Here is a 26,119-nt window from a genome sequence, read left to right on the forward strand (position 1 = left end):
ATGCTATATTTTTCTTTAATTTTTTTTATTAAGATGCAGTGATTTACAAAGTTACATAATGCCAGTGTACCCTTGCCGTACTATGTTCCAATACCCATCTGACCACCAGTATCAACTCCCCTCTACCAGATTAGAGACTCCATTGTTACATATAATGTTTCTTTGTCATCAATCTATTGTGAACATTTCTGTTGTTTATATGTCTTAGCTCTAAACATGATATAATGAACACGGAATTGCAAATACGTTTTCAAGGTCCTGATTATCATTATTATTATTTTTTAAGAAAAATACCTAGGAGTAGGATTATTGAGAGACAATGTGACAGTTCTTCAAAAAATGTTTTCAGGAATCCCCATACTGGACAGAGGAAGGAAGGAAGGAAGGAAGGAAGGAAGGAAGGAAGGAAGGAAGGAAGGAAGGAAGGAAGGAAGGAAGGAAGGAAGGAAGGAAGGAAGGAAGGGAGGAAGGGAGGGAGGAAGGGAGGAAAGGAGGAAGGGAGGAAGGGAGGAAGGAAGGGTGGGGGAGGGAGGGAGGAATTGTGAGAAAGTGTTAAATACTCACAAGGTGGCTGCACCATTGTAGGATAACATAGCTTCAGGTAGTTTAGGTTTATTGGGTTACTCCCGTCACAGTGCTCCCATTCCTCTGTGTTTATTTGTAGCTTCTTTCTTAGTGTTCTGTTGACTTGTAAATAATGTTTTTCTCTTCTCCTTGAGTCCTTTGCAAAGTTTGTTCAGAGCAAGTCCTTTTTTTATGGACACAGGAACACTTAACAAATGTTATGCTTTTGTAACCTGGGAGTCATTTGACTCTACATGATATTTTCCTCCAGGGCATCTGTTCTCTTGACCTAAGCCTCAGCTGCCCTTACTTCCTAGCACCCCAAAAGCAGGGTCCCGACGGGGGACAAGAAGGACCCAGGGCAAGCGGTGAGTTGTGTGCTACCCTGGCATCGAGATGGGCCTGGCCAAAGTGCCTAATGCTTAACTATAAGTTAAGAGCTTGATCATGGACAAATGCTGTTATGATACAAACAGTGATAACTAGATTCGGACCCTGCTAGGGTGAGGAATGATTAATCTGGCCTGAGTGCTGTGGTCTGAGCCTGTGGCAAGATGTTGCCAGGAGAGCTGCCTTACAAGCCTCAATGTATCCCTTGCTATGTCCATACAAAAATAACTAGTATTAAGATGTTAATAAGTTCCTGGACTAAGGAAAAGAAAAAAACCTTAAGAGTGAGGAAGGGCTTTAGAATGCCCTGCCCTCAGGAACGGTTTTCTTATGTTGATTTTGCTACCTGGCTGGGTGTAGCCTAGAAGGCAAGGTGGGAAAGAAAAGGGGGAGGAGACAGAGAAGCAAGGGAGAGGCAGCAGTTGATCCAGAGAGAGGCCAGAGCGGAGCTGGGAGTGCAGGAGATGAGAAAGATGGAAGATTGAATAAACGGTAACTAATCAGCAACTAGCTTGGTCCTCGTTCTTCCTTCGCCTTTTCTTGACCACCGGCCGTCCCGATCCAGTCCTCAGCGAGTCTTAGTTTTTTACACACCATGACAGCTTGTGTGTAACTGTGTAACTACCCAGGTGTTCAACATTGAATTTTTAATTTCTGAATTCCTTGTTCATCTTGTGCTTCGACTGCAGGATTTTCTCTTTACAGGTGAGATGGTTCATTGCTGGAGGAGTGAAGGAGGAATTGTACTGATAAAACAATGCACCTGATATGGAAGAGCATTTGCACCATTTCCTCCATTCTTTGCATTTTCAAGATTGTTGATTACCTAGCATAAACTGTATCAAGTTTTACTTTTTAATTTTTTTTATTAATCACTTTGAGATACAGTTACAAAGTTGTTCATGATTGAGTTTCAGTAATACAATGTTCCAACACTGGTTCCCTTCACCAGTGTAAATTTACCACCATCAATGTCCCCAGTTTTTATACTATTGCTGGACTCTTTTTAATTAGTTATCATCAGCAAATCCGTAAGATGAGAGATCAGCAAAGATGCAGCTTTCTCTTTCTCCCCATATTTCAGTCAAGAGAGCAGCAAGACTGAGCACAGTCTCAGTGACGGGCCTGGATAGAATGAGTCTCCAGCGCCAAATGCGGAGTGGAATCATGCTCTTAAAGCCAATGTGGTGCCCAAGTCAGCTTCAAACTCCACACTAGGGACCTGGAGAGGAGCATACTCAAATCCCAGCTTCCTGCACCTGCACCTGTGGAGTAAATTTCCCTGGTCAATCCTCACGTTGGTCAAGGGTCACTGGAGAAGGTACAAGAAACCATTGTACCCTCAGGTACCTCAATATCAGGGATGTGGTGTGTCTCCCACTTCAGTTCAGTTCCACAGCTGCTCCTTTGCCTGCTTTGTCTGCAATTGCAGGCAAAGTCCCCTAATCCTGGACTGAGGAGCCCTTCTTCCTGCTCTGCTGACGGCTCCTGAGGCCAATCTCTCTATTCTTGGCTGGAATGAAGACTGACTCACTCTCTTTCAAGTCACTGCATCCTGGCAGCAACCTAGTGATCTTATTGACAACTGTCCCACCGCTAAATCCCCAGCATGGAATTTGACTCGGCCTGAACTCCACCGAGCCTCATAAACAAGGGTCCTCTCTGCATCTGGCCTTTTCACCTGTTCCATTCAGGCCTGTGCCCATCACTGGGACTGCAAGCAACCTTGATCCTTCTGGACAGTGAAAAGAAGAAAGAGAGAGGAAATAAAGAAAAAGGAAGGAAGGAACAAGGAAGGAAGGAACAAGTAAAGAAGGAACAAGGAAAGAAGGAAGGAAGGAAGGAAGGAAGGAAGGAAGGAAGGAAGGAAGGAAGGAAGGAAGGAAGGAAGGAAGGAAGGAAGGAAGGAAGGGAGGGAGGAAGGGAGGGAGGGAGGGAGGGAGGGGAGGAAGGAAGGAAATAAGGAAGGGAGGGAGGAAGGAAGGAAGGAAGGAAGGAAGGAAGGAAGGAAGGAAGGAAGGAAGGAAGGGAGGGAGGAAGGGAGGGAGGGAGGGAGGGGAGGAAGGAAGGAAATAAGGAAGGGAGGGAGGAAGGAAGGAAGGAAGGGAGAGAGGGAGGGAGGGGAGGAAGGAAGGAAATAAGGAAGGGAGGGAGGAAGGAAGGAAGGAAGGGAGAGAGGGAGGGAGGGGAGGAAGGAAGGAAATAAGGAAGGGAGGGAGGAAGGAAGGAAGGAAGGGAGAGAGGGAGGGAGGGGAGGAAGGAAGGAAAGAAGGAAGGAAGGAAGGAAGGAAGGAAGGAAGGAAGGAAGGAAGGAAGGAAGGGAGGGAGGGAGGGAGGGAGGGGAGGAAGGAAGGAAGGAAGGAAGGAATGAAGGAAGGAAGAAAGGAAGGAAGGAAAGATGGAAGGGAGGGAGGAAGGAAGGAAGGAAGGAAAGATGGAAGGGAGGGAGGAAGGAAGGAAGGAAGGAAGAAAGGAAGGAAGGAAAGATGGAAGGGAGGGAGGAAGGAAGGAAGGAAGGAAAGATGGAAGGGAGGGAGGATGGAAGGAAGGAAGGAAAGATGGAAGGGAGGGAGGAAGGAAGGAAGGAAGGGAGGGAGGAAGGAATGAAGGAAGGGTGGGGATGGAGGGGAAAAAGAAATGAAGGGAGGGAGGGTGGGGAGGGAGGAGGGATAGGAAAGGAAAAAGAGAAAGAAAGGAAGAATAGGAAGGGATAAAGAAAGAAAATGGAGAGAAAGAAAAAAGAAAGGTAAGAAAGTTTTGGATAAAATATAAATACAAAGAAAAATGGATAAAAAAGAGGGAAAGACTTGAGAAAAGAAAAATGAGAGAAAGAAAGAAAAAAGTGTAAAAAGTGTTAAAGAAGAACACTTTGTTAATACAAAGAAAAAAGAAATAAAGGAAGAAAGAATAAAAGAAAGAAAAAAGGAAAGAAGGAAGGGAGGAAGGAAGGGAGGGAGGGTGAGGGAGGGAGATTGGGAGGAGCGAAGGAAGGGAGGAAGGGAGGAAGGAAGAAAGAGAGAAAGATGAGAAGAAGCAAGGACAGGTATTCTTATATCAGATAAAATAGACTTCAGTTTGTCAAGGTAATAACTACTGGTAGGAATGTCAACTAGTTGAGACTTTTTGGAAAATACTCCTCAGAAAAAGTCCATGTGACCCAGCATTCCCACTTCTTGGAATATACCCCAGAAGCCCAAAAACACAATGCAGAAAAGACAGTTGCACTCCTGTGTTCATTGCAGAATAGCCAAAATCTGGAAACAACCCAAGTTCCCAGGAATATATGAGTGGATAAGAAAACTATATATGTATGGCATATATGTATGGGTGTATACATAAGTATATACAGATATATCTATATAGCTATAGATATATACACCCAATTAAATACTACAAAATCATGCAACTTGCTGCTTTGTGGATTGATCTCAAAAGTATACTGAGTGAAGTTAGTCAGTGGAAGAGGGACAGCTCAGAATGATTCTCTCATATGTGGAATATAAAGAAACATAGTAGGAAAATAAATGTGCATAGGCAATTGAGATGAAGACCATAAGAACTAGTCTTCAGTAGAAAGTTTGCCACTAGTAGTAGGAGAGGGGGGGGGAGAATAGGGCTGTGTAGAAAACACTACGACAGTTGTAGGAGGAAGTGGTCACTCTGGAGAAGTGGGTGCTGGGATAAAGTGTTATACATGAAACCCTTTCAATAACAGTCTTGTAAAACACAGTGCCTAAAGTGGGGCCAGAAGAGTGAAAGAGAAACTGAGGACAAAAGAAAGGTAATGAGGTAAGGATGAACATGATTTTAAGGGCTTGATACAACAAAAATATTTTACACTTATTTTCATCTTCCAAATAAAAATTCATAAAAATAAATCAAACCATTACTAATACAAAATGTGATGTGTACAATAATATAATTATAGTAATAATATAATTATAGTAAGAAATTTTATCAACACATTTACAATGATCAGCTAATTAGAGAATAAACAAAGAAATAGCAACCTAAATGAACTGGGACAAATGATAGCTTAGTAGAAATTCATAGGACATTTCACTCTAAAATAGAGGGATAACCATTTTTTTTCAGTGAAGCAAAATAGTTTTTATTGAAAGAAATTTGGAGAGATGTGAAAGGGGGAGAGAGAAAGAGGAAGAGAGAGAGAGAGAGAGAGAAAGATACATATTCAAATCTTCAGAGTGGAGAAAGCCAGGAATAAACTTTTTGGAAAGTTTTCAAGGATAGACCATATGCTGGGACACAAACACAAGTACCAATTAACCTATAAAGGTTGAACTCATACCAAATATTTTTTTTCTGATCAGTATGATATAAAATTACAGCTCAATTGAAAAAACTAAGTCAGAGACACCTTGAACATATTTTAGAGAATGACAAATAATTTGCTTCTTGGTAACCACCAGGAAAATAAGGAAACTAGCAGAAATTTTTAAAAATTCTGAATATTTTGGCTAAATAGATAGTCCCAAATGCTTGCTTTGTATACAGATGATCCAGGTTTTATCCCTGGTACCACCTATTATTGCTGGAAAACTGCCAGAAGTAATTCCTGAGCACTTCTGGGAGAGCCCAAACATAAGGGTTATGAGGCAAATATAAAGGTTTGTGAGTATGCCAGCAAACTCAATAATTGAGTAAACAAGTCACATTTTTAGATAAATATAAACTCCCACTACTGGAACAAGAAGAAACATAAGAACTGAATTGAAGCAAAAATTTCTAAAATTTAAAAAAACAACTAAGTCTAAAGTCCTGAACAATATGACTTTACCAGTAAAATTGATTAAACATATGCCAGAGCAAGAGCATGGCTGATAGGGCATTTGCCTTGCATGCGGTTGATCTGAGTTCCATTCCTGGCACCACATATGGTTCTCTGAGTCCTGCCAGTAGTTACCCTGAGCAAAGAACCAGGAATAAACACATACAAATGTCCTGAATAAAATCCTATCAAATCAAATTCAACAATGCCTCAAGAGAATGCATCATGACTTGGGTTTACTTGCTGTATGCAGAAATGGTTCAACATAGACAGATCCATATTATACACTTTATTGTATCATATCATGTACCTTTTATTGAAAAGAAAAGACAAAAACAGTATGATAATATCAATAGATGCAGATAAAGAAAAGCTGGAATAGTATAATGGGAATAGAAGAAGCACATTTTAGCATAATAATAGCCATATATTATCAACCTACAAGTATACTCAGTAGTTAAAAACTAGAAGGCTGTTGTCTGGGGCAGCTGCAGGTGGGAGTGTCTGCCTGGATGTCCAGTCCCAGCTGCACTGGCCTGCTGAGGTCAGACTTGGCAGTGCTCTGCTCTCCAAAGCCCAGGTTCCACCCACCGGGTAAGAGCTTAGCTACCCTAGCATTCTCCTACTCATTCTATACACATGTTTTAGAATTTGTTTGTTTGCAGTTTTCAAAACCATACTGAATCAAGAATATCTTCTTTTATCTATCATAAAACAAAAAGTATTTTATTTCATAAAAATGTGGTGCAATGTCAAAAACAGGGTGAGGAGATTTTTCCTCAAAAAAAAAGCTATCACCATCATAACCTATAAAAATGTTCCAACAGCTATAATTGCAGTGGCACTCAGTAGTTCTTTTCAGGTTAGGTTGACACTCGAGAACAGGTGATGAAAATCTAAGGGCCATTGGAAGGTGATTGAGAGCCATATGTAAAAGCCAAGCAGGCTGTCTTCTTACAGCCCATGGAGGTATTTCCTAGAAAGTGGAGAAAGGGAAGATAAAGCTGATCACCAGTTAAAGAACCTCAGGACAGTAGAGCTCAAAATAGGTGAAAAATCCCATTAAGAATGTCTGGGCTAGAGGATATCATGTCAAGTGAAGTCAATCAGAATTAAGGGGTTACAGAATATTCTCTCTCATATTTGGGACTAAAATATACACAGCAAGGTAGTAACAAATGTCCAAAAGCAACAGAATAGGAGAACTGAGCCACACAGATGAGTTGGAGGGCTCGACTGAAATGGAGGGCCTTAGACGTCCTCGGAGGAAGGAAGTGGGTCCACTGGTGAGGGCTGTGGGGTTGGACTTAAATGCACAAGAAACCATCCTTAACAGTATTGCAAATCACAGAACCTCAATCAATAAAAATTGTGTTGAAAATGCTGAGGTTTATTTCAGCTCCTTCTTCAGTTTTGAAACTCTTAATTTTTTTTAAGTTTCTGGGCATCAGAAGTGGGTCATCCTCTCTATAAAAGAGCAGTACCACTCCTTGTCTGAAGCAGTATGACATATCTCCCCAGAAACGGCTCCATGGCACCTGCCCCAACTCCACTCTTTAGGTCCAGCTAAGCCCCTATGCTGGGGATGCAGCCTAAATGTGTCCCTCACAACATTCTGAAAGTTTGCTGCATGAAGTTGTTTTGAAAGTCTGTAAGTGGAGGGGGGTGGGCATAGCTAGAACACCAATCAAGAGAGAAAGGGGGAGAAAACGACCAAAGGAATTTGGGGAAATGCACAGTTCTTGTCCAAATTCTAAGATTACTTAGGCTATGGCTGGAGTGATAGCACAGCGGGTAAGGCATTTGCTTTGCACATGGCCGACACGAGTTTGATTCTTCTACCCCTCTTGGAGAGTCTGGAAAGCTACTGAGAGTCTATCTCACCCGCATGGCAGAGCCTGGCAAGCTACTAGTGGCATATTTGACATGCCAAAAATAGTCACAACAAGTTTCACAATGAAAACATTACTGGTGCCTGCTCGAGCAAACTAATGAGCAATGGGATGACAGTGACAGTGATGGTAGTAGCACAGAGCCTCAAGAAGGTCTAGTTTGATCTACAGGTTCACTTCAATATGCTCTTATTGGCTACTAATAAACAAAAAATATATCTTAGACTTATTCCTAAGAACTACTGCATCATTGGAAGCAAAAATATTAACACATGACATTAACACATGAATCACTTATTGAATCACTTACCTGGAATCGGTAAGTCCCAAAATAGGAGTCTTAACTGCAGTTTTACCATCATCTAACACAAGTTGAGTGACTTTGAGCTCCAGGATTTCACAGATGAAGGATATTGCAACTGTCCCACATTGAGGAAGAGAAACATAACCAAGTGAAAAACATGGCAAAAACATACATAGTAAGGTCCTAAGTACCAGAAACTCAGGGGCCCATTTTAGTCTCAGGTCTACTCAGGAAACCCTGCTTAAGACAATGATGGTGACTTTATCCAAAAACCTTTAATATTGTCAATGTCCTGTAAAATATTCTGGTTTGTATATAGCCTCATGTTTTTAAGTGCTTGTGTATATTAACAAAGAAAATTAGGATGCTCTAAGCTTCATAAATCTGCTCATAGCAGATATGACAATTCTGAGACAACTCTGAGAACTTGTAAATTCTTTAAGCTTCCTGGTCATTTTTATTAATAAAATTTAGAACATCTGGCCTTCAGTAATGCCATGAATACTTATTATTTGTTAGTTGAAAGACAAATACTAAAAGCAGCCCTTGAGAACCAGAAAACTCTGACATAATGGAAACTAAGGGCTCCAAAGAGATTTCAGGTTTATAAAGGCATCTCATGCTTAGAAATGTGTGGGTTTAGATTTTTTAGACAGGAGAGCTAAAAATATGCAAACTTGGTCATGGAATATTAATGGGAAATAATGAACCTTCTTTTGCACTCTGAATCACTACAAAGGAAACACCTGATTTAAAGTCTATGCAATCTGCACTGGACCTTCCCTAATTTGGTATCTGGGACTAAATATGAAGACAAGTTAAGTAATTTCTTAACACAACAGAAAACAAATTCTCCTGGTAATATGGCTCAGAGGAGAGCTAGCAATGATGCTTTCTTTATATCACAGGCTTAAGGTCTGTGAAGGCAGGACAGGCTCTTTCTAAATGGTAGCAGAACATCCAGACAGGCTCCACCAAGTGGTTTGTTATTCAGAGGTTCACACAGTGTCACTGGAGAATAAACAGAGGAAGAGTGATTCTCATTGCTGTTCAAGGAGGTCCTTTCAGCCACATTTGGGATTGAAGCATCAGAAACCCAAGCTATTAGCAACATAAAACAATGTCTTATTACAGTTGAGGCAGTTCAGAGGCATTGGGATGAAAAAATATATGAAGTTTAAAAATAAAAATAAAAAGTAAAGTGGGGGTGAGGGACACTGGGACAATGGTGGAGGAAGGTGGACAGCTAAGTAGAGGGTGTGGTGCTGGAGTATTTTATGTATGAAACCCTACTAATAGTTTGTAAACCACAGTGTGCAAAGTAAAACAATTTTTTAATTAAAATATTCTGTAAGTTTTTTAGAATATAGAAGGAATTTATACTTTAAAATAATCAAGAAAGTGATAGAATAACCATAGAATGGAAAAAACATTTGTAAATAACTTCTCTGTTGAGTGGCTGCTGTCTAGAGTATGCAAACTTAAATGTAAATGTACTTAATAATATAATTATGTATAAGTATATATAACTAAGTGTATAACAATATATAACTAAAATGAGTATTCTGAAGGAAATTTCTTCAGAGAAGATATAAGCATGCGAAAAGATGCTCAACATCATTTACCATTAAAGAAATGAAAATTAAGACCAAATAAACTCTCATGAGATATGAGAATGCTGAAATCAAGATGACAGGAAATAAGAAATATTAAGAGTGTGGAAAACATATTACTGATGAAAATGTACAATGGTGTAGTTGCTCTGGAAAAGTTTGGCAGTTCTCCAAAAGACTAAATGTAAAGTTGGTCTGTGACTCAGCAGTTCCACCCAACCCATATAATCCCCAAATGAAAACATGTCCACACCGTAACCTATATATAAAGGTCCAAGAATTGAAATTAATCTAAATGTCCATAAATAAGGAGGGCAACTGAGGTTCCACTACATAGACAGCAGTCATGTGGGCATGGGTACTCACTTGGCCAGAATTTATGATTGTCCTTAAATTGAATGTTTATTTTAAAACATAAAGGGTGTGCATAGAGCCCTGGAGGAAATAAGCAGAAATCCACCCTCGAGATTGTGCTAACTACTTCATGCCTTTGCCTCATCCCTGCATCCTCACCCAGCTGTGAGCCAGACTAGTCTGGGATTCACAATACATCCTGCAGAGTGGGAGGGAGGAGGTAGGGCCAATGATAAAATGGCAGCAACAGGCTTAGCATAATGGGCTTGTTGGAGCTGTCTAGATATTTGTTTTTTTAAAAATTGATAATTTAAAAATATTTTTAATTGAACATGAGAAACACACTTACAAAGTTGTTCATAATTGGGTTTCAGTCCTACAATGTTTCAACACCAGTCCCCTCACCAGTGCACATTTCCTGCCACCAATGTCCCTAGTTTCCTTCCTCCCCCAAAGCCTGTCTCTATAGCAGATACCCCCCCCCCCTCTCAAAGAAAACTACCCAAATTGCATCCTCTTCCTCTCCCTCTTCCAAGGGAAGATAAGAACAACATCAGTAGCAAAAGGCAGAAGAAGCACCTAGAGCCAGCATCATGATCACAAGGGGATACTCTGACTCCTCCTCACAGTTTGGGGTGCTCTATGTGAAAAACTACAGAGAAATGTCCCTAGCAAAGAACTATAGAAAGGATTCCTGAAAGTATAGTCTTTTAGGTTTTCTAACTTTTTAAAAGGATGTTTAAAATAAACTTTGGGTTCATTTTCTAGAAAATATAAGGAGTTAGATTTTGGTACACCTTGTAGTCTGAGTCCATAGAAGTCATCCCACATTATTTTATTGGTTAAAAAAAAGATTGTAGAGAGTTTTCCATATAATATGATATGTCTAAGACCAAAGTGGAAACATCAAGTCCCAAAGATAAGCCAGCACTATTTTTTTAAATGTTGAAGGCTATTTTAGAACTGTGGAATTTCCTCCCAAAAGTTTCTATTAAAATATCTCTACTGACAAACTCTGCCTTGTTTTTTTAAAGGAAAATAAAAAGACCAAGTTTAAAGTGAAGGAAAACTGAATGTACTTATACTCCAACATACTGAAGAGTGAAATGACACAAAACTGTGATCAAATTATAGAGATGTTTGGTAGTCTACATTTTATTTTTATTTAATTATACATTTATAAAACATAAATAACATATCCTCCAATTTTCTCCATTTTAAAATGATTACTATTTCCTGCAAAGTTTTCAGCAAGTATCATTGGTTTTCAGAACTGATTTTGACATATTCAATAAATTCTGGTGGGCAAGTAGGTGTGGGTCTGGTCCTACTCCCAGCTCTGTGAGTCTGGTCTCAGGTGACATATGCAAGCCCTTGTCTACGGATGTCTTCATCTCCTTACCTTTAAACTATTGGAGACTAAGAGGATCTCCTGGCCTTTCCTAATTTCATATTCTTTCATTTCACTTTTTAAAAAATATGACATTTAAGTTCACAACTTGACAAAAGAATCCTTTAGAATTTTAATTTTTTTCTCCTAGAGACATTAAAGTTCATTGGGCTAATTTTATTCATCTTTTGAAAGGTGGATGCATGAATTTTCTTTAAAACCTCACACATGGAGGGGATATTGAATGCTGAAAGAAATGTACTCTTCCATGTAGAATTTCATCTCGGAAATATGCCTTGTTGATTGCAATGACTAGTCATAACTCAGAAGGAAAAGGATTATCCGAGGAAAGAGAAAGCATGAATTCTCACTAGTTCAAGAATCAGAAACATTCCAGCAGAGATGTGCATACAGTCATTGCATAATACCTTTCCCCCATTAGTTCACTGGCAAGTTTTAATAGTGCAGTGCATTTGGAGACAATTAACAGTATTCAGAGTTTGTTTTCAAATTGTTCCCAACTTTTACAAATATAAAGTTCAAAATAAAAAACTGTCAGAAAAAAGAACTGCAAGTTTGCAGAGAAACAAAGGGAGAAGCAAGAAAAATAAAAATTATTTTCAAAGATTCCCAAAAAGAAATTTTACAACATCTAGAGTCTGAATGGGGGCCTGTGTTGCAGTAGAATATGATATATAAATTTAAAGTAGAAAAATAAGAAGAAAGGGATAGATTGAGAGAACTCAAAAGTTGGAGTAGACAATGAAAACTGAGAAATTAGTCTGAATGATAACTACTACTTACTTCATCCTTATTCATTTATAAGACTAAGGGATCTAAAGAGTTGCAGGACTTTTGAGAGAGAACCCAGCAAATTAGAACGGTCGGTCACCCTAAGGTCTGACTGCAAATCTCTGTTATATTGTCTTTTATCCCCAAAGCACAAAATAAGGTTTTTCTCAAGAGCTGGTTCTAATCTCTAAGAAGCTTAACTTTCTCCTTTGGCCTGGGATTCTGTTCCCTTCTGTGCTGTGTCAGAGTAAACCGAGCAGGGTTTTACAGAAGGAACTCAAGCCGGCTATGTGACCTACGGCTCCCTCCCGGACAGAACTCTCAATCCCACACACCCGTTTCCACCAGAGTCCCATGTTGTGTAACTCTGGCCTTCAACCTCTCCTCCCCTAGGGCAGAGCCGGGAGCCTTATCTGTCCCACTCCCTGAAAGTGCTCCACATTCCTCCTCCTCCTTTCCACCGATCTGACCTGTTAAGTGATTAGACTGTCTTGAAATTTTTCTGATTAAAAAAAAAAACACCAAACTTTTATTCCCCTGGAGTTTTAAAAATGCAATTATTTGTCTTTTGAAGATGTAAACAGTTCTAATTTAAGGGAAATAACCTCAAGAGCTATCATTTCCTATTTGAGCTTATCCCTTATTAAACATAATGGCACTTTGAAAATATGTCTCAATTTAAATAAACCCAAATTGTGACCCTCTGTGGTGGGGAGTCGGGGAAGGGCTAGTTTTCTTGGGTCTGGTTAAAAAGAATATGAAAATTGAATATGCAGACATTTTTCTTTCTTTTTTTTTTTTTTTGAGTTTTGCCTGTTGCAGTGTGAGGGTGAAAGTGATGCCATGACAAGCTGCAGCTAACATGAAGTCTCAGCGAGGCCTCAGTTTCTGTTTCCCCAGACTTGCAGTTTCTGGTAGACTCCTAGTTGAGTAATGTGTCTAGATAAGGAATTGGGCAGTTGGATCTGACTGGTCATGAGGGGTCACTGTACCCTTCTTAGAAGCTGTTATTAACATTTAATTGCTGACCACCGTTGTAATAGGGACAATGCAAAAAATAGACCAATATATAAATTGCCTCTTAACTCTGTACCCTATATAAACTGCTTTTGGTTTGGAGACGGGGTCCTTGTCAAGACTACTGTGTTGGATGAGACTTGGACCCTAGCAATAAAGTTCCCTTGCTTTTGCATTATCATGTGTGAACTTGGTCTCTCCGCAATTGGGGATCTGAAACTCTGGCACAACAGTAGGTGACAGGTGAAATAGCTCCAAGAAAATATAGCACTTCAAGCTCTCTGCTTGACCTACCTTGTCTATTCCAGGTAATGCCTGGCATGGATCAAGACTAGTGAATTTGGCTATAATTTAAGGGAAATAACCTCTGATTTTCCTTATGCTGCACCAACAGCCCCTGTAGGCAGCCCTTAAAGCTGTACCACCTGTTCTGCAAAACACAAGAAGCCTGTGAACTCAGGCTGGAGTGAGAAATTGCTTTTTACAAGAAAAGGATTATCAGTCCTCACCTGGGCACAGGCATCTGGGACTCCCTCTTTACTCCATAGAGAAGAATTTCAGGAGGAGGAGAAATATGAACCAAATTGGTTTTATTTAGAGAAATTTGTTTAGAGAAATGTGAAAGGAAGGAGAGAGAGAGAGAGAGAGGGAGAGAGAGAGGGAGAGAGTGGGAGAGGGGGAGAGAGAGCAGAGGGAGAGAGTGGGAGAGAGCAGGGGGGGAGAGAGGGACAGAAAGAGGAACATAGAGGGACAAAGAGTGGAAGAGAGAGAGGGAGAGAGAGCAGGAGAGAGACCTGGAGAGAGAGAGCAGGAGAGAGACTGGGAGAGAGAGAGCAGGAGAGAAGGAAAGAGAGGGAGGGGGGAGAGAGGGAGAGAGGGAGAGTGGGAGAGAGAGAGGAAGAGTGAGGGGGAGAGAGAAGGAAAGAAAGGGGAAGAGTGAGGGAGAGAGAGGAGGGAGAGAGGGGAGAGAGAGGGGGATGGAGAGTGAAAGGGAGAGAGGGGGAGAGCTAGGGAGAGAGAGGGAGAGAGGCAGGGAGAGAGAGGGAGAGGGGGAGAGAGGGAGAGAGGGGGAGAGAAAGGGAGAGAGAGGGAAGGGAGAGAGGGGGGAGAGAGGGAGAGAAAGTCAGAGAGAGAGCAGGAGAGAGGAAGAAAGAGCAGGAGAGAGACAGGAGAGAGAACGGGAAGGAGAGAGAGGGTAGAGAGAGGGAAAGAATGAGAGAGAGAGGAGAGAGGGGCAGAGAGAGAGGGAGAGAGGGAGAGAGGGAGGGAGAGGGAGAGAGCAGGAGAGAGAGGGAAAGAGAGGGAGAGAGGAGTGGGAAAGAGAGAGGGAGAGATAGAGGGAGAGAGGAGAGAGGAAGACAGAGAGAGGGAGAGAGAGGGAGAGAGCAAGAGAGAGGGAGAGAAAGGGAGAGAGAAAGAGAGAGGGAGAGAAAGGGAGAAAGAGGGAGAGATTGAGGAAGAGAGAAGAGAGAGGAAGAGAGGGAGAGAGTGAGCAGGAGAGAGGGAGAGAGAGGGCAAGAGAGAGGGAGAGAGTGGGAGAGAGAGGGGAGAGAGAGGAGAGGAATACAGAGAGGGAGAGAGAGGGAGAGATAGGGTGATAGAGAGGGAGAGAGTGGGAGAGAGGGAGAGAGAGGGGGAGAGAAAGGGAAATAGTGAGCAGGAGAGAGGAAGAGAGGGAGAGAGAGGGGAGAAGGAGGGGAGAGAGAGAAGAGACAGGGAGAGACAGGGAGAGTGATTAGGAGAGAGGGGGAGAGAGAGGGGGCGAGAGAGCGGGAGAGAAAGGGATATAAGGGGGGAGAGAGAGAGGGAGGGGGAGAGGGAGAGAGAGAGGGAGAGAGAGTGAGCCTGCCTTGGTGGCCCATCCCCCAGCCCACACAGCCCCCTGCTGCCCTGCAGTTGCTCCTCCTTCCCATATCTACAGCCATGTCTTCTCATTGCCCCAGACCATAGACCCTGAAGCTTCTGGACCAGGCAACACCTTATATAATTCCACAATACTGAAATTCCAGTAGGAACACACCAAATTCGATGGGAAAGTAACATCATCACCAACTAAAATTTAACAAAAACAGCAACACTGAAGGCTCAGCTGACAACAAATAGATTAATAAGTTCTTATACAAGGACTTAATGATCATGATCAAACATAAAAATTCTCACATAAAAATGATTTTTTTACTTATTAGAGCTTTTTATTTAGTCAACTTTTACTCTTGATTTGTAAAAAACATTTTCTTCTTTTTAAATTTTTTTTTATTGAATCACTGTGAGATACAGTTACAAAGCTTTCGTGTTTGAATTTCAGTCACACAATGATCAAACACCCATCCCTCCATCAGTGCACATTCTCCACTACTAATTTCTCTAGTACACCTCCCGCCCTCCCGCCCTTTACAGCCTTCCCCTGCCTCTATGGCAGACAATTTCCTCCACACTCTTTCTCTACTTTGGGGCATTATGGTTTGCATTACGGATACTGAGAGGCTATTACATTTTGTCCTTTATCTACTTTCAGCACACATCTCCCATCCCAAACGATTTCTCCAACCATCATTGTCTTAGTGATCCCTTTTCTATTCAAGCTGCCTTTTCCCCCAGCTCATGAGACACGCTGCCAACCATGAATCAACATTCCTGGCCCTTATGTCTACTGTCCTTGGGTCTCAGTCTCATATTATATTTCACAAATGAGTGCAGTCCTTCTATGTCTGTCCCTCTCTTTCTGACTCATTTCACTTAGCACAATACCCTCTATGACCATCCACTTATAAGCAAATTTCATGACTTCATCTTTCTTAACAGGTGCATAGTATTCCATTGAGTAGATGTACCAAAGTTTCTTTAACTTGTTCTTGGGCACTCAGGTTTTTTCCAGACTCTACCTATTGTGAACAGTGCTGCAATGAAAATACAGGTGCAGATGTCATTTCTACCCTGCTTTTCTGTACCCTCAGAATATATTCCCAGAGGTGGTATTTTGGAGTCACATGGAAGCTCAATTTCTAGGTTTTGAAGGAATGCCCATATTGTTTTCCAAAAAGGCTGGACCAATCAGCATCCTAACCAACAGTGAAAGAGCATTCTTTTCTCTCCCCACATCCACTGCAACACTGGTTTGCTCTTGTTCTTTTGAATGTGTGCCAATCTCTGTGGTGTGATATATCTCATTGTTGTTTTGATTTGCATCTCCCTGATGATTAGTGATTTTTTTCATGTGCCTTTTGGCCATTTGTATTTCTTTTTTTTGTTGAATCACTGTGAAAAAGAATACAAATTTTCAGGTTTACGCCTCAGTCATATAATGATTAAACCCCCATCCCTTCACCAGTGCACATGTTCCACCACCAAGAACCCCAATATACCCCTCTCCCACCCCACCCCCACCTGAGTAGCTAATGATCTTCACTTTATTCTCTCTATACTTTGAATACATTCAATATTTCAACAGAGAAATCACTATTATTGTTTGGAATTTTCCCCCAACAATCAGGCCTGCTGAAAAGGCATCATTTAATAATTTGTTTTGCATTGCTGAGTATGAAGACTCTATGAGCTCACGCGGCTGCAACAGTGGCCACGCGGTTTTGGATTTCTGATATTTTAGCTCAGTTCACAGTCTAGATGCATTTCTGTAAGAAGCCACTCTGGGTGCAAAATGGGTTAGAAGACCTCTTGGATCATAGTCTTTTGACGCAGAGGGTCTGTTTCACACGCGGCAGCTCCAGATCTTATCTGGACAGAGAGCATGTGGGTAATGACCCCCATCCCATGATTGCCTACGAGCCATGTCACTGCAGACTCATACCTCTGGGTTGGGAGTCATAGGAGGTGGCTCTTGCCACATGGGTGTTGCCGCCACTGCCATCTTTCATGCAGAAAGGCAGGGCAGAGAGGGAAAATCCCTCCCTGGGCGGCATGGGGTTGTAGCACAGTTCAAAGTCTAGATGCATTTCTGTAAGAAGCTTCTGCACCTCAAAAGAAACAGTGTTTCTTCTGTTCTGGGTGCCGAAGTGGATTAGAAGACCTCTCAGATCATAGTCTTTAGGAGCAGAGGGTCCGTTTCACACGTGGTAGTTCCGGATCTTATCTGGGCAGAGGGCGTGCCAGTAACACCCCCCATCTCATCTGTATTTCTTTTTTGAGGAAGCTTCTGTTCATTTCTTCTCCCCATTTTTTGATAGGGTTGAAGTTTTTCTTCATGTACAATTCTACCAGTGTCTTGTATATCGTGGATATTAATCCCTTATCAGATGTATATTGGGTAAATATTCTTTCCCATTTCATGGGCTCTCTCTGTATTTTGGTCACTGTTTCTTTTGAGGTGCAGAAGCTTCTTAGTTTAATATGGTCCCTTTTTTATGTTTGTTTCCACTTGCTTGGTCAGTGGTGTTTCATCCTTAATAATGGTTTTAGTTTCAATGTCATGGAGGGTTCTGCCTACATATTCCTCCAGGTACATTATGGATTCATGTCTGATATTGAGGTCTTTAATCCTCTTTGATCTCAGTTTTGTGCCTGGCTCTAGACAGAGGTAAAAAAAAATTTCAAGTAGTATAAATGTTTCATCTGGTGCTTGCTCCTTTCTCCTTAGAAAATGTACTCACCCTCCTTGATTCATTGAAAAAAATATTTAATGATTGATAAAGATTTGTAGAAATTGAAATTGTAAACAAGACAGCATTTCAATAAAAGAACTCTAAAATTTATTTTTTATATGTTAACCATCTGCTTTTTTTAAATTTTTTTTAAATTTTTTTATTGAGTCACCATGTGGAAAGTTACAAAGTTTTCAGGTTTAAATCTCAGTTATACAATGCTCGAATACCCGTCCCTTCACCAGTGCACATATTCCACCACCAAGAATCCCAGTATAGCTCCACTCGCACCCCCACAGCCCTAACCCCCCCCATGCCCCTAGCCCCCCACCCTTAGCCCCCCGCCTGTGTAACTAATAAATTTCACTTTATTTTCACTTTGATCTAAAATTAAAAAAAAATTATAAAAGAGAGAACACAAGTTTCTCCAGAAGGGGGGAATACAGAGAATGGCTTTGGGGAGGTTATATAAAATTTCTCCAAATTGTCTTGGCCTGGAGTTCTCCCTATATGTAAAAGTTAATGTGTATTTGTCACACAAAAAGCCTTAGACTCCTGATGGTGCCTTTATATCTTACTGTGACTATTGGATTCTCCTATAGGTTTTCCTTTACTGAAGGGGCCACCCTTCTGGATGCCTCAGTTTCCCCAACTCCAAAATGGTCAGGACTTGCATCTTTTTTAAAAAAAAATATTTTATAAAATATTTCATTGTGGAACTGTTCACTGGGAAACTCCCATGTCCAACATTTAGATTTGGCCTTCTGGAACTGCAAGTTACCATGGATGGTCTTGGTCAACATGATGAACTCCAACAGTCTCTCACCCTGTTCGTTCCATTCTAGGCTGTGGGTCCCAATGTTGAGTTCTTTGGGCGACCTTCTTGGTCCTCCTATCTTGGTATTAAAATCACCAACAATGACCTTGTAGAAGGTGTGATCTTCTTTATAAAACTTCTTCAGCTCCAGTCAGAACTTCTCAATTTCTTCTTCGTCATAGTTGGATGATGGTGCGTAGACAGTGAAGACAAACTGCCAGCAATGAACCACAACTATTCAAATGTAAGCATCCGATTTGGGTTTTTAGGCATTCGAACGAGTCAATGCTCATGGCCAAGTTCATGTTGATGAGGACACCAACACCACTGACGCCTCTACTGTCACATGTTCTAAGGAACAGTTCTTCTCCAGTGTCCAGAACAGTGTGATATGTTTGATGCCTTCTCAAATCAGTCAGTCTAATGACATTATACTTGACATTCTGTGCTTGCACCACCAGGTCCTCGATGGATGCTTCTGATGCCAGTCTACATGCACTGCAATTGTAGACAGTCATTTTAGTCCTCTTCATTTTGGCAGCCCACTTTGGCCCTGAGATTTTAGCAGCCTTTCTTTACTAGTCCTTCTCAATGCTGCCATATTGGGGGCTCTTCCAGGGTCAGGGGAATGAGCCCCATTTTTGTTATTGTTTTTTTGCATAGCAAATACGCATGGGTAGTCTGCCAGGCACTGCCATGTGGGTGGCATGTAGGGAGGTGATCCCCTTCCTACTCCTCACTTATCTACAATAGCTGGCCCCCTCCCTACTCCTCACTTATATACTGTCTTCCAGGAGTCTTCTGGTGGACAGTCCCACAATGAAATTGACCTGATCACGTTTAATTGACGGTTTTGCCTGACCGATGTCGCTGTTGTCCCAAAATTCCAAACGGGATAAGACCACAGTCTCCTTCGTGCGAAATTCTACAGAGCAGGGTGAAAGGACTGTAAAGTTTAAGAAGTGAACTCCCAGAACAAGAACCAACTGGGAGCTCTTTGGCACTATTGAAGCAATATGGGAAGATGCCACCATTGACAATATCTATGAGGAATATGATCAACTGGTTCAGCACCTCCATTATTGTGTGAGGAATACTAAGAGACAGAAAGCCACCAAAAAATGCCTGTCTTCGGAAACTCTTGAGTTTATTTGCCAACGTGGTTTGGTGTGAGACTCAGGCAATCACAAGCTAAAGTCTGAGCTCACAAAGCTCTGCAGAGAAGCGATGAAGGAAGACCCCAAAGAGAGAATAGCAAGCAGTATTGATAGATGCGGCAGAAGCCAGCAAAAATATTCGCAACACTCAGCTGTCCTTTATCAACTATAAGACCAAGATGACTGCCCTCCAATGTCCTGATGAATCTATCACATCTTCCAGAAGGGCAATGGAGAAGGTTATCCACGACTTCTACTCAGATCTCTTTGATAGCTACATCCACCTGCCCACATACTAAATATCTATCCCACAGGATAGATATGTCATTCCCAGCGTTCTCCCTTCCGAAATCCGACACGCCATTTCATCGGTAAGGAAGAGTACAGCACCTGTCCAGACAAGGTCAGGCCCAAACACCTGAAGAATCTGCCACCAGTACTCATCAATACACTGGCTTAGCTCTTCACATGCTACCTGTCTGAGTGCAAGGTTCCATCCCAGTGGAAAACCAGCAGGACCGTCCTGTTGTACAAGAAGGGAGACATCCATGACATCAGCAACTATTGCCTGATCTGCCTGTTGTCCATCGTTTACAAGTTGTTCACTCAAGTCATTCTTAATAGGATTGGTAGAACACTAGACGAAGAACAACCGAGCAAGCAAGCTGGATTATGAAAAGGATTCAGCACAATCAACCATATCTACATGGTGACCAAGCTCATTGAGGTTTTGTAAGAGATCAAGATGCCACTCTGTCTAACATTCATTGATTTAAAGAAGGTCTTTGATTCTGTTGAGACTGAAGTGGTCATCGAAGCCTAAGCCAAACAGGACATTAAAACTCATTATATCAAGATCTTCCATGAGCTGTACTACATATTACCACCAGGATTTCACCATTCTACAAGGAAGTTATCATTGACGTAATGAGAGGGGTTCAGCAGGATGACACCATTTCACCAAAACTTTTCAGTGCCACCCTTGAGAATGTCATGCAATGACTAGATTTGAAAGAAATAGGAGTGAAGATAGATGGACAGTCGGCAACTACACCACCTCTAGTTCACTGATGACATCATTCTAATAACAACAAACATTAGCCAAGCAGCACAAATGCTGACTGACTTCAACCGTGAGTGTGAAAAGGTTGGACTACAGCTGAATCTCATGAAAACAATGTTCATGAGAAATGAACTAGTTCCTGACATTCCATTTGCTCTCAATGGAACGAACATCTCTGAATGCAGTAGTTATGTGTACCTAGGTCGAGAACTCAACATGATGAACGACCTGGCAACTGAGCCGCGCAGGAGAAAGAGAGTGTCATGGAACACCTTCAAGAGCATCGAAGAAATTGCTAAGAGGACGAAGAACCTCTGGCCCTGGGCACATCTTTTTGACTCCACCGTTATTTCTGCACTAACATACACCTCAGACACCTGGGCCCTATGAAAACAGGATAAGAACGCTATTCAGGTGTCCTAAAGAGGAATAGAAAGAGCTGTGCTTGGAATATCATGTTTCACTAAAGTGAAAGAAGGAATTTGTAGTTCTAACTTCCGTCAATGATTGAGAATCAGGGATGCTGTCTCATTTGCTAAGGCGTCAAAAATCAGATGGGCTGGACATGTAATGAGATTTGGAAATGACTGCTAGACTAGAGCTATTACTGACTGGATTCCACGGGATGTCAAAAGAACACGTGGCTGCCCACCTATGAGATGGTCAGACTTCTTTGTCAAGACCCTGAATGTGCCCCCTTGTGCTATGTCTTAGCTTCGCCACTTCCCCAAGCAGGTGCATGGGACCCTCTCAGCCTGCCTGGCCCAACAGAACTGCTCAACCAGACCAGCACAGCAACCCTACAGCCTCTCAGGACTCTGGTGTCCAGCCCCAGGCCCCACTGTGAGCTGTCCTAGCTCTGCCATTTCACCAACAGGTGGCTGGGGGTGTAGCCTCTATGTCAAGCGGCGTAGCCTCAACAGAAAGGGCATGGCCTCCTGTGAGTCCGGCGCCCGCTAATGCAGCTGCAGTTATTCCCCCACCTTCCCTACACTGCAGACTTAGGTCACAATCTGCATAACTGAATTCTTTGAAGAACATCCTGGCCATCTCAATCACTATATGCCAGTAATACACTAGCCTACACTAATTTCACCAAAACTATCAGTGAACACAAGAAGCTGCACAAGCCCTTTATAAAAAGAGCATAGCCTCCAAATCTTCACTGGAGGCCTCACATAAACCAGGAGGAGTGCCTGAGAATAAAGAAATATTCTAGAAGGGGAAAAAGGGCTACCATCATCGACTTAGCTCATCCAGAATCTACTCTTGCAACAAGACGGAATCGGGATAGAGAACTAGAAGGCTCCATCTCTATAGTTCCATAACAATATGAAGAAACAGCAAAAATCCCCACCACGAAGAGAGGATGAAGAAAAGATTCCAGAAGTCCTAACGGAGTTACCCACAAATACAATCTCTCAGATAAAGAATTCAGAGATGAAATGTTGAAGATGTTTGATGAACTAAAAAATAACCATGCAACAGACATCCAATAAATTAATGGAGGACATGAAAGAAATAATGGAACGGTCCACCAAGAAAATAAAAGAAGAAATGAGAGCAGAAATTTCAAAGCTACAAATAGAAGTGACACTAATAAAGGAATCTATAGATGAAATAAAGAACTCGGTAGGTGCCTTCAACAGTAGAATGGCTACAGCTGAAGAAAGAATCAGTGAGCTTGAAGATGAACTGCAGAACGCTTACAGGAAACAACAAATAATGGCAAAAGACCTCAAAATAGCTCTAGCGAAAATCAGAGTCCTAGGCAATGACCTCAAGAGGAACAACAAAAGAATCATTGGAGGACCAGAAGGACAGTGAAGTAAGCCCAATGAAAAAACCACAGTTAAAGACATCATTGCTAAGAAATTCTCAGAGCTGAAGAATGCAGACATCTAGTTCAAAGGAGCCCAACGGATGCCAACTAAAAGAGACCCTAATAAAAAGACTCCAAGATATATCATAGTCAAAATGATGAATGCCACGGATAGAGATACAATACTGCAAGCAGCAAGATCAAAGAAGGAAATCACATACAAAGGAGTACCCCTTAGGTTTACAGCAGACATATCAGAGGAAACCCTCCAAGACTGAAAACAATGGTGGGATATAGTGAAAAAAACTCAATGAAATGAATGCTTCACCAAGAATACTTTATTCGGCTAAAATCTCACTCAAACTTGAAGGAACAATACACTGTTTCATGGATAAACAAGAGTTCAGGAACTTCGTAGATTCAAAATCAAACTTAAAAGAAGGACTAAAGGGAATACTGTGAGATAAGAAAAACCCCTACCAGCACAACAAACCCCTACAGAAAGATGGTACAAAACCCATGACAATAATCTCTCTCAATCTCTCAATTCCAATGGTCTAAATGCACCAATTAAGAGACACAGAGTGGCAACATGGATTCAGAAACTAAACCAAACATTTTGCTGACTACAAGAAACACACCTGAATAGTCAGAGAAAACACAGACTCAAAGTCAAAGGATGGAAAACAATCCTGCAAGCAAACAACTCCCTCAAAGAAGCCAGGGGTGGCAATACTAGTTTCCGACAACATAGATTTCAGGTTGAAAAAAATTAGAAGTGACACCAAAGGCCAATTTTTACTAATCAAGGAATATATTCAGCAGGAATAAATCACAGTCCTTAATGTATATGCACCCAATGAGGGAGCAGCTAATACTTAAAACACCTACTAACAGATCTTAACAAGGACATTGCTAGCAATATTAGTTGGAGACATCAACACTACCCTATCAAAATCAGCAAGGAAACACTGGCTTTGAAGGAAGTGATAGAAGAGAGAGGACTAATAGATCTATATAGGGCTTTGCATCCCCAAAAGAAAGAATACACTTTTTTTTTCCATCTCACACAGATCATGTTCCAAAATACACCACGTGCTGGGTCACAAAACATACCTCAATAGAATGATGAAGATAGAAATTGTATCAACTATCTTTTAAGATCATAATGCACTGAAGATAGAAGTTAATCAACCACAGACAGAGAGAACCAAATAAAACACCTGTAAATTAAACAACTGGTTATTGAACAATGAGTGGTTAAGGAAGGAAATCAAGGAAGAAATCAAAAGTACCTCGAAACAAATGAAAATGAAGACACAAGTTACCAGAATCTATGAAATGCAGCTAAAGCTGTGTTGAGGGGAAAATTTATAGCACTGCAAGCATTCTTAGGAAGGAAGAAAGGGCCTTCATAGATAACTTGACTTCACAGCTCAAGACCTTAGAAAAGGACCAACAAAAGGATCCCAAACCAGGCAGAAGGAAAGAAATAACAAAACTTACAGTAGAATTAATGACATGGAAACCCCAAAGACAATCCGAAAGATCAATGAAACCAAGAGCTGGTTCTTTGATAAAATAAATAAGATTGATAAACCACTAGCAAGATTCACAAAGAGAGCATGAGAATCCTAATGAACTGAATCATAAATGAAAAGGGAGACATCACAACATAAACCAAAGAAATTCAAAACATCATCAGAGACTACTTTGAAAGTCTGTATGCCACAAAACAAGAGAACCTAGAAGAAATGGAAAAATTTCTGGGTTCCTATAATCTCCAAAGGCTGAATCAAGAAGATCTAGAATACCTGAGTAGATCTATTAATATCAAGGAAATTGAATCTGTAATCAAAAGCCTTCCAAAAATAAAAGCCCAGATCCAGATGGATTCACTAGCGAATTTTTTCAAACATTTAAAGAGGACCTATTGCCAGTTCTTCTCAAGCTTTTCTATAAAATTTAAGAAAATGGAATTCTCCCAAACAGTTTCTTGAGGCACATATCTCCCTAATAACCAAAAGCAAACAAAGACACCACAAAAAAGGGAAACTACAGTCTGATAGCCTTGATGAACACAGAAAAAGAGAAGATCGGAGGCATCACCTTCCCCAACTTCAAACTCTACTACAAAGTGCTAATAATTAAAACAGCATGGTACTGGAACAAAGGCCGAGCCTCAGACCAATGGAACAGGGTTGAATATCCTTATACACACTCTCAAGTATACTATCACATAATCTTTGATAAAGGACCCAGAAACGTGAAGTGGAGCCAGAAAAACCTCTTTAACAAATGCTGCTGGCAAAATTGGACAACTACATGCAAAAAAATGGGCTCAGATCTCTCCCTAACACCATGTTAGAAAATCAGATCAAAATGGATTAAAGACCTCAACATCAGGCCATAATCTATAAAATACATTGAAGACAAGATTGGCAAAACCTTCCACGACATTGAAGCTTAAGGTGTCTTCAAAGATGACATGCCACTGGCCAAGCAAGTTGAAACAGATTAGCAAATGGGACTATCTTCAACTAAGAATCTTCTGCAACTCAAAAGAAACTGTGATCAAAATACAAAGACAGTCAACAGAACGGTAAAGGGTATTTACCCAATACCATCAGATAAGGGGTTGATATCAAGGACATACAAGGCATTAGTTGAACTCTACAAAAAGAAAACATCCAACCCCATCACATCCAATCCCATCAGAAAATGGGGCGATGAAATGAACAGAAACTTTCTCAAAGAAGATATCTGAATGGTAAAAAGGCACATGAAAAAATGCTCTTCATCACTAATCATCAGGGAGATGCAGATCAAAACTACCATGAGATATCATCTTACACCACAAAGACTGGCCCGCATCCAAAAGAACAATAGCAATTAATGTTGGCGTGGATGTAGGGAGAAAGGGACTCTCCTTCACTGCTGGTGAGAATGCCGACTGGTTCAGCCCTTGTGGAAAATAGTATGGACCCTTCTCAAAAAATTATGAATTGAATTCTCATTTCACCCAGCTATACCACTTTTGGGAATATATCCTGGAAAGGCAAAAAGGTATAGTAGAAATAACATTTGCACCTGTGTGTTCATTTCTGCACTGTTTACAATAGCCAAAATCTGGAAAAAACCTGAGTTCCCAAGAACCGATGACTGGCTAAAGAAACTTTGGTAGAACTACACAATGGAATACTATGCAGCTGTTAGAAAAGATGAAGTCATGAAATTTGCATGTAAATAGATCAACATGGAAAGTATCATGTTAAGTGAAATGAGTCAGAAAGAGAGGGAGAGACATAGAAAAATTGCACTGATCTGTGGAATATAAAGTAACAGAATGGGAGACTAACACCCAAGAATAGTAGAGATAAAGACCAGGAGGTCTACTCCATGGCTTGGAAGCCAGCCTCAAATGCTGGGGGGCAAAGGCAACTCAAATAGAGAAGGGACCACCAAGTAAAGGGTATTTGGAGGACCAACTCGGGTTGAGAGATGGAGTTGAACGTAGACTATAGATCGAACACAATGGCCACTCAATGCCTTTAGTGCAA

The 26,119-nt window shown here is 41.2% G+C and overlaps 1 non-coding gene across 1 annotated transcript; it reads right to left on the reverse strand.

Annotated features, from left to right (window-relative positions):
• Positions 1-10,403: 10,403 nt before the first annotated feature.
• LOC129401186 (small nucleolar RNA U3) lies at positions 10,404-10,616 on the reverse strand. The gene has a single exon (XR_008628137.1). It is a non-coding gene; the product is annotated as a small nucleolar RNA U3 (small nucleolar RNA).
• Between the last annotated feature and the right edge of the window lie 15,503 nt (positions 10,617-26,119).

The sequence above is a fragment of the Sorex araneus genome, chromosome 1 (genome assembly GCF_027595985.1).
Source record: "Sorex araneus isolate mSorAra2 chromosome 1, mSorAra2.pri, whole genome shotgun sequence".
Taxonomy (NCBI): domain Eukaryota; kingdom Metazoa; phylum Chordata; class Mammalia; order Eulipotyphla; family Soricidae; genus Sorex; species Sorex araneus.